Raw genomic sequence first — 19592 nt, forward strand, 5'->3', positions numbered from 1 at the left:
GGAACAAGCTAGGTATGTTTGCGAACAGCATGGCTGGAACACAGAAAGGGAGGTAAGTAGCTCAAGGGGATGTCAGGGAGGAAGCTCAAGTCGGACAGCCATTTGCAGGCCAATGTGGAGAGTCCGGATTTTGTTCCAAGTGTCATGAAAAGCCACTGAGTTATTTTAAGCAGGGGAGTGACGTGATTATCTCAATTCTGTTTCTGCAAGCTCACTCTGGCTACCAGTGGAGAATGGATGAGAGGGGGCAAGGACAGAGGCCAGCAGTGCAGGAGAGAGGTGAGGGAGGCTAGGCCCTTGAACAGCAGTAGCGAGAATAGAGATAGAGAGGCAGAACTATATTTCAAATCCTTGCTAAAAAGAATTATTGTCCTTAGAAGACTATGGCCATACATTAGGGCAAGGAGCAGAAAGTAAGCATCCAGAGAAACGATGCTCTACGTTCCATACATTGTTACTCCTGTGCTCACTGAGCTCAAAGGATGGCTGTTTTCTGTTGCAAAGTTTCTGGCTACAAAGTGCTGGAGCTAACTTATGTTAATAGACCATAACCCAGAGTGGGCCATGTGGAGCAGGAGGGCCCAGATATTCCCTTCAAAGATGAACATCCCCGGGTGGACTGAGGGGCCCTGCAGCTTTCCATCACTCAGTAAAACCTCTGCAAGCCGTACGAAATGCCTGGTCTGAACTTACCTGTATTTCTCCACTCACCCACACTCAGCCACATCTCTGTCTTCTTTGATCCCATAGAAAATGTGTTGGAGATTTCAAAAACATGCTTATTTATAAGTTGCAACAAATAGAGAAGGCTGGTGATGGAGACATAGACAAAGTGACTGCACAAGGAGCTTCTAGCTCTGTTCATTCCTTCAGATTCCAGCTTCACTTGATGAATAACCATGGCTGTGGGTTTCTGCTGCTGTGCACCTGCAAGTCTTGCCTGTCTTGCAATATGCCTGACAATGCCATTTCTCCCAGCCTGTGTTTCTTGAATAATCTGCACTAAAGAAGCATATGGGACTTTCAGCAAGTCTGCTGTGCAGCTGTAAGGTTGGAGAAGGGAAGTTCAAGTATATGAGATGGCTGTGGCATGACTCAGGGCTAAACGTCTGCTCTAATGCTGTGCAGTGGGGTGGCTCACAGCTGAGATCCCCACACCCAAGCTACTCAGACTCTGAGTGACCTCCTTATGTCAGGAGTTGGGTTTGTAATCTGAACTCTGTGAGTAGTTTAATTTTTCATTTTTTTGTGATTAATTTTTGATCACTGTGAAAATTTAAATAATTCAGAAAAAAAAACAGAGAGAAAAATGATTTACTTATTACTCTGTTATCCGGTGGCAAACCACCCTGTGTTTTGTGTATTTCCCTCTGGGCTTAAATTCTTTTTCTCTTCTATGTATTTCTTGTTTCTTTACAGAGCTAAGTTTATGCCATATGTGCAAATTTTTATCCTACATTTTCCCACCTACCTTTTTTTCTCAAAATTCCCTTTGTATTGTATTAAACATTCTTGGTGAGGCATTCCTTTATTCTCCAAATGTATGCAATCAGCAGTAACTACTTGGCATTACAGATACAGTGGTGGCCAATCCGAACATCACCCTTATTCTAAGGAAGTTTTCAGTCTGGCAACAATATGAACATTTATTCTTTCTTTCTTGTTTTTATTTTCAATTAAGCCTTTTATTAGCCATCAGATAAGTACTGTATAAATGTCCTTTGTAGTAAAGTACCTCAGTGGGTTTATGTAACCTTTTATATTGGTGTCTTAAAGTTAAACAGAAACAACTATGCCCTTGTTACAGATGAAGAAATGACCACAGAAAAGGAATGAGTTTTGATGGTGAAGTGTGAATCTGGATCTTCTCATTTGGAGCCAAGCTGTCATTTTTCTTCAAATAATATTACTTGAGCAACAATTATGTACAAAATGTTCTGTTGAGTATTTGGGCCTAGCCATCAGAATGGCAAAGAACATGGACAACTCTTTCTTGCCAAGTGTTGGCTTATAACAATGTAAGCCTTAAGGAGCTTCCAATTTCAAAAACTTCCCCACCTGCAACATCAAAACATTGGGGAGGAGCTCCTCAAGCTTCCTTTAATCTGGAGTATCTCTGATTCATACACCATCCAATTTTCTTCTTACCCCAGCCCAGAGTATTGGCTGAGAGCCTGGCCTTTGAATTTAGACCACTTGGATTCAAAGCCAGGCTCCACTACTTAACTAGCTACAGGGATTGAGCTGTATCACCTTATCTCTGAACCCGTGTTCTAGCTTCTAAAATGGGGATGATAATAATACCTCTTTCCTAGGTGTGTTGTGCAAATTAGATGCAATTAGACATGTAAAATGCTTAGCACACTTTCTAGCACATGGATAAGCATGCACAAACATTTAAACTCACAGGTTTGTGCTTATTATTCCACCATTGGAGAGCCTAACCGTCTTCACTTATTGGTTGACCCTACTGAGACTTTACATACTCAAAAGAAGCTGATCCTTCTTCTTTTTAACTTTGAAAGGAGATGAGTATTCTTATTTTAATATATGAGGGAAGTGAAATGCAGGGAGAGGATCCAACTGGCTCCAATAGAAGCCAGACCTGTTTTAGGCATTACACCATTTTGAGGGGTGGAGCCGACTGGAGAGTAGAAACATTTATGTTTTTTTTCCCTAATGCATGCACGTCTGGGTAATGCAGAGGACAGAAAGATCCTGTGGTTTACCAGATGTTCCCACCAGAAATCCTTGGCTCCAGTGGGCTGAGGAACCAGCGCTGGAAAGGTTGCTGCAGACCAATGCCATCCCAACAAAGCCAGGTGTCAGCGACAGGGATGGACTAGTGATACCCTGCATTGGATGCTGTGATCCTACCGTCACCCAGAGACGTCTGCAATCCACGCAGGGACATATTTTAGAAGAGTAACTCAAGGATGTGTTAGCAGGTTAATATCTGCTGTGATTGTGTGCTTTTATGGTTAATGAGGACCATCAGGTACCATTATGGGGAGAAAGTAAGAGTAAAATTGGCCCCTTTTCCCCATGACCAAAGTTACCTTCAGGACAGAGCAGCCTGAGGGCAAAATGGGGAGAGCCCCAAGTTGTCTGATTGGTGACGGTGGCAGGTTGGCGATGTCTCTTACCACATTTCTATCTCAAGCAGCAAGTGGTCCTGCCTGAGTTTTGCCTCTGCCACCCGTGCCAGGAAACCAGATGGTGGGAAGAGCCCATGAGTCACCTTCCTGGAATAAGCGGAACAGTATTTGTGTATTCTTGCCTTTGTGGTGCTTATTCTTTCACAGTTCCAATGATCAGGTCAGTGTCAACTGCCTACTGGAGAATGCACTTGATTCTTCTGGGTACAGTGTCAGAATATGATTTTTAGTTTTAATGGTAAGAAATAAGAATAGTCCTATATTCTCTCTTTTCCTCATTCCCACAGCTGTGACTGGACTTTCGGCCTCTGATCATCAACATCATCCCACCTCCACCCAACTGATGCTTTTTAACTTTAAGAAGCTCTTCAGCGTCACAGGAGTTTTCAGGAGTAGACTGAAAACTGATTGAGGGCCAGTTTCAGTGAATTACCCAAGAGTTTAGAGTTTTCCTTCATTTAGGTCTGTTGAGTTTAATCACTATTTACTGTCTAAGCACATCTTTGTGGACATCCCTCTGCTAAACTCAGGAAATTAGAGATGAAACACTCTTGGCCTGTGCCTTAGAGGAAGTCTCAGCTGAGCATTGGAGACAGTAGAAAATGGAGAAGGATAATGTGCTTTGCTGGACCTAGAGGAGAGGCTGGGAGAGTACGCAGCAGAGGCTCTTGACCCCTTTTAGAAACAGGGAAAACTTCCTGGAAAAGGAGACATTTTCATCTAATCATCCATCGTGTCCTATTCATTCAATAAACATTTATTGAGCCCTTGCTTTGTGCCAAGCTCTGCACTACATGCAAGGGACTCAGGAGCCAATGAATCAGACAGTGTCCTGCCTTCATGGAGCTTCTGTGTACTCTTGAGGATAATCCAAAAGGAAATCCAAGGAAAAAAAAAGTGATGGGATAGGGAGGAGGGAATGATGTTTAGATAGAGCAACAAGGACAAAATAATAAAATGCTCTGCTTCACATGTGCCTAGAACTAGAGTGACTTTCAGTCAATACTTACAGATTGAAATATCAGTAGTCTCTGACTATAGAAGGTAGGCAAAGGCAGAAGGACATTCAACCACTCTAGATGAGGTTAGAGAATTTACTGTTTAACAACAGATGTCCCTGGGTTAAAACCTACCACTTCATTAGTAAGTGATCAATAAATTCTACCACTCAGCATCTAGAAGGTGGTCAATAAATTTTTGTTGAAATATTAACTGAATTAATGTTGGGCCAAACTAAACCACTGGTCTTTGGATACATGATACTTGTTTCAACTCCCATAGAGAGCAAAGGAAATAAAATCTTTAATAATTGATGAATTTCAGAGATAAGCACTGAATTAGAGCTGATCATAGCCACATGGCTGACACTCTCTATTTCTATCTTAAGTGCTAAATGCCAGCATAGATTTGGAGAATTCTGAGTTGATTTTCGTGGCTGATGCAGCTGAATGGGGCTGTGAGTAACGTTCAGTTCAGCTGTCCCCCATTTATTTAGTGGTTTAACAAGAATTTATTGACCATGTACTAGGTGCTAAGTACTGTTCTGAGTGGTCTCTCTAGTGCAGAATATTCATAAAATGGGGAAAAAACCCTGGGTATTGATATCATTTATTCATTTATTTAGCAAACATTTTCTTTTCTTTCTTTCTTTTTCTTTTTCTTTCTTTCTCTTCTTTCTCTCTTTCTTTCTCTCTCTCTCTTTCTTTCTTTCTTTCTTTCTCTTTCTTTTCTTTCTTTTCTTTCTTTCTTTTTTTCTTTTTTTTGAAGGAGTCTTACTCTGTCACCAGGCTGGAATGTAGTGGCTGCAATCTAGGCTCACTGCAACCTCTGCCTCCCGGGTTCAGGTGATTCTCCTACCTCAGCCTCCCGAGTAGCTGGGACTACAGGTGTGCACCACCACACCCAGCTAACTTTTGTATTTTTAGTAGAGATGGGGTCTTACCGTGTTGGCCAGGATGGCCTATTTAGCAAACATCTTCAGAGCCCAGTTGTAACAGGTGCTGTAATACATGCTGGCACATGGAGATTAATAAGGTGAGGTCCTGACCCTTGAGGTGCCATCTCTTTGGGAAGCTTCCCTGGACCTCTTCTTAGTCCCGACAGAGCAAACCCCACTGTTTCATGCTACATTTGTGCTTCATGTTCATATGGAATCTCTTTTGTTACATTTTTTCTTCTGTGTCCACCCCTGAACTGAGGGCTGCTCCAGTGCAGATGCTCCATGTCATTCAACTTTGATTCTCCTGTGGTTTTGTAAAGACTCTGAAACAACAAAGTGAATTCAACTGAGAACTCACAACTTGCTGGGGAGACAGACATGGGACGCAACAATGCCTCAGCATCTTTCAGGGTCTGTGGACTGGGCATTATGGGGTCAAGAGCATGAATAACTGGGATTACCTGGGCAATGAGTGTTGCAAAAGCATCACAAAAGAGACAGCATTTGAGCTAAGCTTGAGAGATGGTAAGGATTTTGCTGGGAAGAAAAAATCCTGTGAAACAGAAGGAGGCTTTTGAAGGAGCACTGGGGTATTCATTGCCCTCCTGTGGAGTTCATGCCTCCTTTTATCCTATAGGTCTAGGGTATGTGCTCTCAGGATTGTGCTGGAAGCCACTGACCTGATGTTGACAATGTTTCTTACTCTTCGTTATTTCTGGCTTCCCATTTTACAGATGGAAACTCTGGTTCCCAGAGTTGGAAAGACTTAGTTGAAGCAGAGCTGGCTGCAGATTTTTTATTTTTGTGCTTCTACCTTTAAACCTAGCTGCCTCTGATTCCCTGTGTTCTTTTGCCAGCGCTAGTCTTGGAGTTTCCTGTAGGCTTGGAGAGGATTTCCTTTTGGATGGTGTTCAGATGGAGCAGACATGTTGCTTCCTTATCTGCTGCTGTTGTTGAAGAGTGGCCAGCTGCGTCTTTGGGTTTCCAAGATACAGATACATCTGAACAGCCAGAGAAGAACTACTCACCTCTAATAATAAAGATTAATCTCTCTTTCAGATTTATGTTAAAATGGGACAATCCTAGACTGAGTGAAACCAGAGCCTTGGTATATGGTCAAAGAGACTGGGAACTAGGAGGTTAAGAATGGCTGTCACTGGAGGAACTGTGTCTTCCAGCCAGTTGTTTACAAGGGTCATGGTTGCTCTCTTCCCAAAGTCATATCTTATGTCCCATACACACATATAATACTGCAACTGGATTTGGTCCAGGGTTGATCTTGGAAAGTGAATTAATATGCAAATAAAATGCAAATTGAATTATGTAAACAGATATGAAAATGAGACAGTAAGAAATAATAATTTGGCCTCCTTTCCCTTTATTGTATCACACACAGTAGCATGAGCAAATTTCTTGGAGTCTTATTAGACTCCAAACAAGAATCTTATTTTCCAATCATTTTTTATATTGTCATTGCCCAGTCCTCCCTGGTAGGGGCAGGGCAGTGAGGGAAAGCCCTCATTTACTGACTATTTGCCAGGCCTTATTGTAAGCAACTTGACAATTGTTAATCCAGTTCAACACTTACCAAAGCACTGTAAGGAGTATGCTATTGATCCCTATTCTATAGATGAGGAGACAAAGGCTCAGAGAAGTTAATGACCATGCCCAAGCTCACTGAGTCTTAAAAGAGCAGAGTAGACCAGGCGCGGTGGCTCAAGCCTTTAATCCCAGCACTTTGGGAAGCCGAGGCGGTGGATCACGAGGTCAAGAGATCGAGACCATCCTAGTCAACATGGTGAAACCCCGTCTCTACTAAAAATACAAAAAATTAGCTGGGCCTGGTGGCGCGTGCCTGTAATCCAAGCTACTCAGGAAGCTGAGGCAGGAGGATTGCCTGAACCCAGGAGGCGGAGGTTGTGGTGAGCTGAGATTGCACCATTGCACTCCAGCCTGGGTAACAAGAGCAACACTCCGTCTCAAAAAAAAAAAAAAAAAAAAAAAGAGCAGAGCTGAAATTTGTATGTGACTTGATTTAAGGCTAAATTGATATTAAAAAAATCATTTTTTTTTCTATTTTTAATTCTGCTTTTATAATGTGAGGATTCGTCTTCTCTCCCTCACTCAAAACTCTTAAGTCTGCTGTTGATAGCTTTAGTGGCTTTAACTATTATTGTTCAAATCCGGTGGGGAAGATTAATTTGCCCATGGAAGACAATGAGAATGTGTGTTTCACAGAAGTTCTCACAAATGTCTCGCTGACATGACTGGTTCATGTGCTCATTGGCTAAAGCCCATGTTTGAGAATGAGGATGGGAACAGTATATTTCCACTTGGAAATCAGGATCTCATTAAGAGACATGGAAGCACGCCTGCTGTGCAGGCAGCCACAGGTGTCTGCTGTACGGTGTCTGAAAGATACTGGTTGTGAAAGTAAATTTTGAGAAATAAACAAAAAAAATTAGAGGCTAACAGAGACATTAAGCTTGTACAGGAACACCATATAAATCTTCAATGATATAATTGACCTAACATAAATAAATTAAGCCTCACTTTGCTAATATATTGGGTTTCCTAGGTTACAATTAGGTTACAAAATGTGTTCTAAATGCTGTGAGTCTCACGGTATTACTTTGATGTAGGTTTTATTATTTTCATTTCTTATGATAAGGAAAAAGAGACTTTAAGATGTATAGTCAGGAAACAATGTGGTAACAACTTGAATGGAGGGTTTCATATGGATTTTTTAGTGGTCTTTTCACTATCACACTCCCAAGTTTGAATACTAGAACCTTTTTCCAATCAATCCAGAACCGTGACAACTGGCAGGCAGATTATAAAATAAGCTGGCATGAAGCAGTTTACCCTCCTGGCCCCCACCTTCCTGAGAATGTTCAGGGCATTTGGGGAGTCAGTGTTAGGCGACACCATTCTGGATTCAGAACGCCCTGGGTCCTGGTTCCAACACACATTGGCTGTGTGACTGGGGCAAGTTATTGGATCACTCAGAACTGAGTTTCTTCCCCTGATAAAGAGGAACTACCTTGTCTGTGTTTCACAATGAGTAAGTAGAATGTTGTAAATAAAGAGCTCAGAAGAGCACCTGGCCTATTGTAGACATTCAGAGAAATATGGACATGGGGGATGGCTGACTGTGACTGTTTCAGTTTATTTGGAACTGAGGATGTTCCTGGTATAAGGAACGTTCAGTGTCCAAAAGAGAAGCCCTCAGATAAATTAGAACTGGTTGGTCACTTTGGGTGACATCAATAATTGTAATTCCGAGAATGAGATGGCTCAGAAAAAGGAATAAATTATTATCTTATCATCTCTTATTTTAAACCAAATAATTTATTTGGTTTAAAATAAGAGATGATAAGCTCAAATGCATGAAAATTTCCCATCGAAATGTTAACTGCTGGACTACTGGGCAGAGTGGCTGTCCACAGGACTGAGTTTCACACCTCACGTAAACATTGCCCTGCTGAAGGGAGCATCAATAACTGGGAGGTCATGTGCAGAAGTGAAAGGGCCCTGAACTGGGAGCTGGGACTCTAGATAGTCATCAGTCTGCTGTTCTGGGTAAATTCTGCACCTATGTTTCCATTTTGGGAAAAGGGGCAGGCTAAATAGCAAATAACAACATACATTCTTCTAGTTACTGTTCACAGGTGCCTTTTCTTGTCACTATCTCATGTGACCCTCACTACAATCCAGTGAAGATGATGACACAACCCTCAGCATTTTCTGTCCCCCATTTACAGTTGTGGAATATGAGGCTCAAGTGAGACAGAGCAACTTTCTCAAGGCCACACAGCTAGGAGGTGCCCCTGACAGAGCTCAAGCCTAGAACATGTAGTTCTAGAGTGCGTCTCTTTTCATGCCACCTGTCTGCCTAGCTGAACACAGAGGTCCCTTCTTTCATGATCTCATGACACTGAAACTCAAGTCCCCTTTTAGTCTAAGGTATGAAGTCAAAGCCTTGAGCTAAAGTTCCTTTGACTAAACATCTTTTTGGAGCATTATTCATCATCTATCTAATCTTGGCAGGCACAGGAGAAAATAGGCAAGAGTTTCTTTCCCCATTAGAAGAAAAGAACTTCTGTGACCTCTGTGGAATAAGAAAACATGATGGTTTCACAGTCAGTGATTGCTGTGAGCAGAAGTTAGCAGAATAGAAACAGATCGTCTAAGTGCAGACCGTGACTTGGGAAAATTTTTAATTTAGCAGAAACATAATTACTCATGTATACATGGCACACATTCTCTCTTTTCTCCAGAACATGTGTGTGTGCACACACACCGCAAAGCTAATTATGATCCAAAGAATCCTCTGGAAGAGTACTTAATTGGTTCTAAGAATACCTCCATCAACAAAAACAGTGTCACACTTGTCCAGGCTTCTGAGGAGTCAGCAGGAAGACTTGCCTATGAATTCTCAGTTGCAAAGTAAACCTTTATTTCAGTACAACATGTTTTATGGTGCCATAAAAGAGGAGGAAAGTCAATAGCTCTATCTAATATCAACGAAACCAAGAAAATACTTTACTGATTCTCCACTGTTTAAAGGGCAAAAGAATGTGAATACTTACCCTTAACAAAGTATCTGAAAATCTTAGAGGTTTGACTTCAACTTTTGCTCAAGCAGTTGAGGCTGCCATATTGAGGTAGATAATGCATGATCACTTCCTTCATGAATGCATAAAACCGGGGAACCAAGACAAAATTTCTTTGCCGGAGAATTTCAAGGTGGCTTTAATGTCTAATTGTATTCAACTATCAAACTATTAAGACTCATTAATTGAACAAATATTTATTTGTTCAGGCTGTATTCTGAGCTCTAATGGTTTGGTCTGCAAAGGGAAAGGAATTTCCCCGAAACAAAGGAATTTCCGTTAATGGGACTCCACGCTCGACCTGTGGGAACTGCCTGGATATATCTTCGATACATTTATTTCTTACCCTTGCCACTACCATAGCCTCAAATCAAGATACCATCATTGCTTCCTGGAGCAGCTTCCTGTCTTCAGATCTGCCTTTCATTCTCCCTAAGCAGTCAGAGACACTGTTCCAAAATGAACACATGACCTTGACCCTTCTTCTGGCTTGAATCCTTTCCTGGTTCCTTATTGCCCTTAGCATAATGCACAAGCTTCTATGCAGCCCATGCAACATCATCCCCTGCTTACCTTCCCTGCCTGAAGTCTTCCCTCCCACCCTCACTTTCCTCTCCACTTGATCTCCCTTTCCTTTTGGAAACATACCCTCCCCTCTATTGCTTCCAAGTCTCTGCACGTGCTTCTTCTAAGGAAGTGTTCCAGCTATGTCAGTGCAGGCTATGTATGTATGAAGTTTAGGTGACCAAACAGAAAGATTTGGTGATTGCAACCATGAACTTGTGGCGGGGAACAGGGCAAGCGACATTCTTTGCTTCTCAATCGACTTTAAGCCAGTCTTCTCCCCCTTCCTTTATGGTATTTATTGGTTCATATAACTATGGAGGCAGCTAAAGTCATGCATAGATAAGCTTAGGACCTTCACTGGAGGGACTGTATCGTTTCCGGCTTTTGAGAGTGAAAGGAAAATTCATTAATGATCCTATCAGGACAACAGGTGAAAACTGAGATAGTCCCAGCCTGCCCCCACAAGGTGGCAACAATCTACTCCAGCCATTCCTTGATTACTGGGGGTACTCTGATGAGTCAGGCCCAAGCTCCATGTTCACCCCTGGAGTCACCCCGCCTGAATGCCAAAACCTGTGAGTCAAATTGGAAATTAGGTGCTTGTATCCCATTTGAAGGAAGGGTTGCTGGGTGGTCAACACAGTAAAAGTGTACATGCCTTTGGTAGCTATAGTTATGGATTGGCAGCGAGGAACAGAAAAGGCAGAAGAACATCACAGAAGAAAAGTGTATATTTTGATGATTTCTATAAAATGGGAGCTTATTTTGTTGCAGATTAAATGCTTCACAGTTCCATCAAAAAGCCAGCAACTGTTAATGATAAGGAAAACCTGATGTGAGGTGTATGAGAACTCTGTACTATCGTTGAGATTTTTCTGCAAATATGAAGCTGTTTTAAAAGAAGAAAAGTTAGGGTTAGGGTTTCAGGAAAACAAAATAAAGTTACGTGTTTTTCAGGAGAGAGAGACACACACACAACAGGAGAGAGCTCATCTTTGATGGTGGCAATTAGCACATAGCAAACATTTTTGCAGAGGGTAGTGAAAATGGAAAGAACTTTTAAAATTCAATTCATTTCACTTTGGGTTAAGAAATATTCTCTTCTTTTTCTGAATGTCTGGTTTGTCAGAAAAGACAAAGTGGAAACCCAGGACTTAGTCTGTATTTACTTTTATTTATCTATACATTTATTTGCCTCAGCTGTACTATATCTTGTAGTTATATCACTTAATTATTAGACAAACTGATGAAATATGAGTAAAAGGAGAGTTGATGAAATACAAGCTAAATGCTCTGCAGAGACTTGATAAAGGCAACTTGCTAACAAAATTAATGTTGAATTAGGTGTGAGGGAGATAACTGTAAAAGTTCAGGGAAAACGTCATAGGAATCTACTGGGGTCTTACTCAGATTTCACAAGTGTTTTAACTTATCACTCCCCTCCAGTGAAAAACTTGGAGTTATGGCTTATACAAGAAACATGATTTGAACTTCGATGACCAAACCCATTGTCAAAAAGAAGTTCTGAGCCTTAAAATAAAAGATTTGATAGACATTTACATATTTTCAGCTAAATAGATGTTAACCCATTTCAACACAGTTTTCAATTAAACAACCAACTTTGAATCTATTCATATTGAATAGCAGGATTTTATTGTATTGATAAATTGTAGTAAATGAGAAAAATCTAGTTGTTGACTTTTTTTTCTAACTTGCAAAAGCTGTTCTACGTGTGACATGTTTTTCCTGAACACCATTAACCTAAGAACCAGAGTTATTTCTGATAGTACAAAGCAGAGCTTTGGAGAGATGTATAATTTTGGTTTGGAGGCAATAAATCTCCACAGTTGTTTACCCTTCCTCTGTCCTTATACTGGAGAGTGTATTGTTCTTGTCAAATGAGTCAGTTGAAATGAGAAAAATAAATTATTTGAGTTCATTTATGTGTCACAAAGGTATGCAACTTCACAAAAATTCCACGCTTTTACATTTTTAGAAACTTCCTGCCATAGATGTGTTTCTAGATTTGAGCCTTGGTGACCAAAATCTGTGGATTATTCACACTGCAGATCACTCATTATGGATTCCTCTTGGGACGTTTTCTTGCCCTTATGACTAATAATTGTGCTGACTCTCTTACCACCTCTCTCTTACTATCAATGAGAGGGTCTTAGGTAATATGTAATGCTTTGAAGATAGGCCTGAATTTACTACTGTTTAAGCAGTAGGACCAGAATAAGAATACTTCTTGTGTGTGTAGCACTTGATTGGTTTTCAAGTGTTTTTACATGCATTATCTCATTTAGCCACATAATAAACCTCTTTACATACTTGTTATAATTAAGAAATCTGAAATTCAGATACTTCAAGTAATTTATTTGATATTCCTTAATTAGTGATGGGTAGACCTGGTATTCAGATCAGGATTTTCTGACTTCAGCCAAAGCAACTTTCTGAAACACCAACACGAACATAAAGTAGTTGAGGTTTATTTGTTCCTTTTGGTTTACTCATGTAAACGAAAAATCTTCTGTTACCTTCTGTGAATGCATTAACAAATAGTTTATTGAGCATTAATTATCCACAAGACAATTGGTTAAAATAGATGTACATTGCTAAAAAGGAGAAGCCTTATTCTGGGAATGTTTGGGGACTGAGATTTGCCCACAAGCAACAATTACACGCTGAAGTTCATACTTAAAACTCCCTGTGTATGGTTTTCACATGCATCCCATGTAGCAGGCTAAACTCAGGGAAGCACAAATATCCATTTTAGCGCACTTGCCATTGGTTAACTGCACAGTTATCAATAAGCAATATGACAGTGTGAATATGTACTCTTTATAATTGCCACCATTTCCCATGGAGTGGGCATGTATTTATTTACTACACTATTACTGCAAAAAAAAAAAAAAAGTGTGTGATTTTCTGGTAACTATGTAATTAACTTGTACCTCACTATGTTATTGTAGCTTAAACTGCATCTGGTGACTTCTAAGGAGCTGCTAGGAACAATGCAGACCATGCTTTGTGGTTCTGTCCGAGAGAATGCTTATGTGTTGAGCATATTTGTAGCTAATTTTGAGCCAACTGTCGGTGTCAATTTCAATTTATTGTGGGCTTGTGCCAGAGAATATGTTCTTCAGTAGAAAACATCTCTTCTTTCTCTGCGTATTTCTTGCACATTTTTTCTATGGACTATGTTACTTTCCTCATTCAAGTGTCTGCTAGATTTGTTCAACAAAGCAACAGCAATGCCTGTTCTTTGTATACTTCATAAACTGTGAAGTTTATGATGTAGTTTTATAAATGTGCAGCATAGCCATCCTGTTGATCTCTTTGCAGGTCCCATTTTTAAAAAAAAATTAAAAGCATACTTTATTTATTATTTTTATTGCATTTTAGGTTTTGGGGTACATGTGAAGAACATGCAAGATAATTGCATAGGTACACATGTGGCAGTATGATTTGCTGCCTTCCTCCCCTTCACCCATATCTGGCATTTCTCCCCATGCTATCTCTCCCCAATTCCCCACCCCCCACTGTCCCTCCCCTATTCCCCCCAACAGACCTCAGTGGGTAGTGCTCCCCTCCCTGTGTCCATGTGTTCTCATTGTTCAACACCCACCTGTGAGTGAGAACATGCGGTATTTGATTTTCTGTTCTTGTGTCAGTTTGCTGAGAATGATTGTCTCCAGGTTCATCCATGTCCCTACAAAGGACACGAACTCATCATTTTTGATTGCTGCATAATATTCCATGGTGTATATGTGCCACATTTTTCCTGTCCAGTCTATCGTCGATGGGCATTTGGGTTGATTCCAGGTCTTTGCTATTGTAAACAGCATGCAGCTCCCATTTTTAAGAGCTTTACTTGACTGAGTGACTGAATACTTTTTGTTAATCTAATTTATATGCTTAATGTAATATTGCTATCATACAGAACACTGTGAAATAGAGGAGAATTGCTTTATCTCTTTCTGCTTCACTAAGTGCACATTAACAATTGGCATATTTTCTTTCATATCTGTGATTTAAAAAATACATGCATAGTAGTAATCACAGTATGCAGATTTTTTTTTTTGAGACAGTGTCTCTGTCACCCAGGCTGGGGTGCAGTCAGTTATCTCAGCTCGCTGCAACACCCACCTCCCAGGTTCAAGTGAGTCTCATCTCACAGCCTTCTGAGTAGCTGGGATTACAGATGTGCACCACGACACCCAGCTAATTATTTGTATTTTTAGTAGGGATGGGGTTTTGCTATGTAGTATGTAGAACATTTTATATTATTTTTTTTCCCTTAATATTATGACTTTATTTTTCTGTGTTCCAACATACTCTTATAAACATCTTTAGAAATAAAATGGATGGATATTTTTCCCAAACTTTTGGAGAAAGCTAAAAATTTTGGATATTATGTATGATATAAGCATGAGATGACACCGAAAGGTGGAGAAAAGAAGGCAACTTGTTGGAGGCCTCAGGCCACACAGAATGAACTGGCAGCAGGATTCCTGGGTTTTCTTTCAGTCTCCTCTATTCCAGGCTGTCCTCTCGAGAAGCTGGCAACCTGGAAGTGTCCATGAGTGAAAATGAAAGCAGTCCCAAGACGATTGCTCACTCCAGCCAGAGGACCAGGAAAGGCAAGCCTAGCAAGAAAAATAAAATAAAAAACTTTTAGACATAAACTACCAAATGCCACCATAAAAATAGCAGCCATTCCACCTTATCAATCAGGGTTGTGCAGGAAGCTTTGACTTTCACCCTCACCAAGATGTGAGGAGGTGCCCAACCCCCTTGCCTGGTGGCATCAGGAAAAGCAAAGTAGGAACTTGAGAAGTTAATTCTTGCTGGTCAGTGGAGTCCACCTCCCCCAACCCTTCACCTCCCTCCCACCACCCACCCCACTCTCAGCCAGAGTGGTACCAGCAGAGGCCTGGCAGGGGTGCGAAAGGGGCCTGAATTTCCACTCCCAGTTATGAGGAATCCTCCCCATTTCCGAGTCTCAACGGAGGCTAAGTGGAGTATGCGGACTTCCACCTTCACCTGACAGTGGCATGCAGTGCCTTTTTTCTCTGACTTGGTATCAGAGGAAAACCTCTAAAACAGAGAATTCAAAGAAAGTCTAGAGTTTCATAATCTAAATGTCCAGGATTCCATTTAAAAAATAACTTATCACATAAGAAACCAGGAAATTTTGAATAAGAAATTATTATCAAAGAACACCATACCTTGATGACAGAGATGTTAGAATTGTCTGGCAAAGACTTTCAAGCAGCCATTACAAAAATGCTTCAGTGAGAAATTATGAACATGTTTGGAAAAAACGAAAAAAATAGTAGAAAATATTGGCAAAGAATATATAAAGAATTGAATAAAATTTTAAAGCTGAAAAAATACAATAAAGTGAAATAAACTATTAGATGGTCTCAATAACAGAATGGAAGGACACAGTAAAAAATATTAGTGAAACAGAAGTTAAGACAATGAACATTTTTCCAAGCTGAAAAACAGAAAGAAGATATACTGGAAAAGAAAAGAACTGAGCCTCAAAGACCTGTGGGACTAACACAAAAGACTGAATATTGATATTGTTGAAGTCCCAGAAGGAGAAGAGAAGGAAGGCATAGTTGAAATGTGTTTAAAGAAATAATTGCTACGTTTCTTAATTTTGACAAGACACATAAACCTACAGATTCAAGATACTGAGTGAACCTCAAACACAATACACCCAAAAAATCTCAAATGCAATAAGCCCAAAGAAATCCATAGTACAATAGTACAAGATACACCAGATAGCCAAGACACACCATAGAAAACATTTAAAAACTAAGGACAAAAGATTCTAGAAATCAGTGAATTAGAAATAACATTTTATTTATAGAGAAAAAAGCAATACAAATCACAACACATTTCTCATCAGAAACCATGGAGGCCAAAATACAGTGGCATATTTTTTAAGTGCTGGAAGGCAAGAACTATGTCTTTCCAAAATCAGTCTATATCCATAGAAAACATCCTTCTAGGATGAAGGTGAAATAAACATTCTCAGGTGAACTAAAACTAAGAGACTATGTTGCTAGTAAAGGGGGCTCTCAGAATGAATTCCTCTAAAAAGAAAGTCAATGACGGAAGAAGTCTTGGGTCTGTTCATGTCCTTCACCCACGTTTTGATGGGGTTGTTTGTTTTATTCTTGTAAATTTGTTTAAGTTCTTTGTAGATTCTGGATATTAGCCATTTGTCAAATGAGTAGATTGCAAAATTTTTTCCCATTCTGTTGGTTGCCTGTTTGCTCTAATGATTGTGTCTTTTGCTGTGCAGCTCTTTAGTTTAACTCAATCCCATTTGTCAATTTTGGCTTTTGTTGCCAATGCTTTTGGTGTTTTAGTCATGAAGTCCTTGCCTATGCCTATGTCCTGAATGGCATTGCCTAGGTTTTCTTCTAGGGTTTCTATGGTGTTAGGTCTTATGTTTAAATCTTTAATCCATCTGGAGTTAATTTTTGTATAAGGTGTAAGGAAGGGATCCAGTTTCAGCTTTCTGCATATGGCTAGCCAGTTTTCCCAACACCATTTATTAAGTAGGGAATCCTTTCCCTATTGCTTGTTTTTGTCAGGTTTGTCAAAGATTAGATACCATCTCACGTCAGTTAGAATGGTGATCATTAAAAAGTCAGGAGACAACATGCTGGAGAGGATGTGGAGAAATAGGAACTTTTTACGCTGTTGGTAGGAGTGCAAATTAGTTCAACCATTGTGGAAGACAGTGTGGGGATTCCTCAAGGACCTAGAACTAGAAATACCATTTGACACAGCAATCCCATTACTGGGTTTATACCCAAAGGCTTATAAATAATTCTATTATAAAGACACATGCACATGTATGTTTATTGCAGTACTATTCACAATAGCAAAGACTTGGAACCAACCCAAATGCCCATCAATGATAGACCGAAGAAAGAAAATGTAGCACATATACACCATGGAATACTATGCAGCCATAAAAAAGGATGAGTTAATGTCCTTTGCAGGGACATGGATGAAGCTGGAAACCACCATTCTCAGCGAACTGGCACAAGAACAGAAAACCAAACACCGCATGTTCTCACTCATAAGTGGGTATTGGACAATGAGAACACATGGACACAGGGAGGGGAACATCATACAGTGGGGTCTGTCAGGGGTTGGGGGACTTGGGGAGGGATAGCAGGAGGGTAGGGCACTAGGGGAAGGAAAACATTAGGGGAAATACCTAATGTAGATGATGGGCTGATGGATGCAGCAAACCACCATGGCACGTGTATACCTATGTAACAAACCTGCACATTCTGCACATGTACCCCAGAACTTAAAGCACACACACAAAAAAACAATAAAGTCCACAAGAAGAAAGAGTATTTCTGGAAAAAGTAAAACAAGAAGTCTTGGGTCATCAGGAAAAAAGGAGGAAAAATAGAAAGAGTAAAAATATCAGCAAATACTGTAGACTTTCTTCTCTAGAGATTTCTAAATCATTTTTTGATGATGGAAGAAAAAATATAACAGTGTCTGATAGGGTTATGAAAGCGTATGGAAGCAGGAAATGTCTAAGACAATTACATTATTGTTGGGAGAAAGAGAAAGGAAATAAACATGGGTGTGTGTGACTGTGAAGGAATAGTGTAATCTTTGTGGGAGGTAATAGCTCTGTATTTTGCCGAATCACTTACAGAAATCTACACAAGTGATAAAATGACATGGAACTACACGTGTACACACACACACACATTTGCAAACTAGTGCATGTACATGCCTGTCCCTCTAATACGCTGTACTGTATCTCTGTCAATTCCTGATTTTGATATTGTATAATACTTATATAAGGTGGAACCATGGAAGAAACTGTGGTGAAGGGTATACAAGACCTCTCAGTACAATATTTCAAATCTATAATTTAGATAATACTTATGGACTGTCAATCAATAATTATATTAAAATAAAATGAATTGTTAATAGATAAACAAATTTTGGTGCAGCCATACAGTAGACTACTACCCAGTAACAACGTGGATGAATCTTACATGCATCGTGCTAAGCGGAAAAAGGCATACACAAAAGTTTTTGTACTGTAGGATTTCATTTCTACAATGAAAATAGAAAATGCAAAACCATAGGGAAATAAATATATCAGAGGATTCCCGGGGGGTAGGAAGCAGATATTCACTAGCAGTGGGAAATTTCGAGGTGATGAAGGTTTCGTATATCTTTTCTTAAATTAAAAACTAATTTAGAGATAAAGTCTCATTATGTTGTCCAGGCTGGAGTGCAGTGGCTATTCACAGGCGTGATTACAGTGCACTGCAGCCTGGAACTCCTGGGCTCAAGTGTTCCTTCTGCCTCACTCTCCCTAGTAGCTGGGACTCCAGGCATGCCATGCTCAGCCAAAGTGTTACAAATCTTGACGACAATGGTTACATGACCGTATGCATTTAAAAAAATTTACATTTACGTTTTTAAAACGTATAAAACTGTGCAAATTTTACCTCTACACACTCAGTTTAATAAAAATGAAAAGAAAGTATCATGAAATTCTCAACTACACCCACAATAATTACGTATGTTGTTTTTCATGTTTTACCATAAAAAATCATGTGGTCATAAACACCCATGAGCAAAATAACATTGTTTCTCCAGGATCTTTGTATTACTTCTGTAGACTGCACTCCCAGAAGCTGTATTAGAGATGGATGGAGGAGAGTAGAGGAATAAATGTTAGGCACAATTTTACAGGCATATTTGCATATGCAGATATGCAAAATTACTTTCCAGAAGTATATTTTCTTTTAGCTAGTTTATAATGCCACTATGATTTTGGAAGTCCTTCTTTCCACACCCTTGTGGGCAGTAGAACTTTGATTGCTACTGTTGGTTGCTTCCACTTGGCTCAGATACCTCTTCCTGATAATTGAAGGGTTTGCATTTATTTGAGACTTTGTAATTATGGCATATAGGGTTAGCAGAGCAGAAATGAACCCACGCTATTTACAGTTTACTAAACATCACCTTGAACATTCACACACATGTATGACAAGCTACAAACACTCTTCATTAATAACTAGAGTGTGGGTCTGGTAATTATTATCAATTTTATTTTCCAGAATATTGGTGATGTCTACAGACAGGAGAATTAGTGGGGTATCTTATTTTGGTTTTGGAGTGGGTCCCCTTCTTTTAATTTTTATTCTTTGTCCTCTATCTCTCTGTTATTTTCACATTGTCTCCTTGTCCCATCCAATTTTGTCTAGCATTCCACTTTACATTTAAATGATCTCT

This window comes from Callithrix jacchus, chromosome 16 (genome assembly GCF_049354715.1).
Source record: "Callithrix jacchus isolate 240 chromosome 16, calJac240_pri, whole genome shotgun sequence".
In the NCBI taxonomy this organism is placed as follows: Eukaryota; Metazoa; Chordata; class Mammalia; order Primates; family Cebidae; genus Callithrix; species Callithrix jacchus.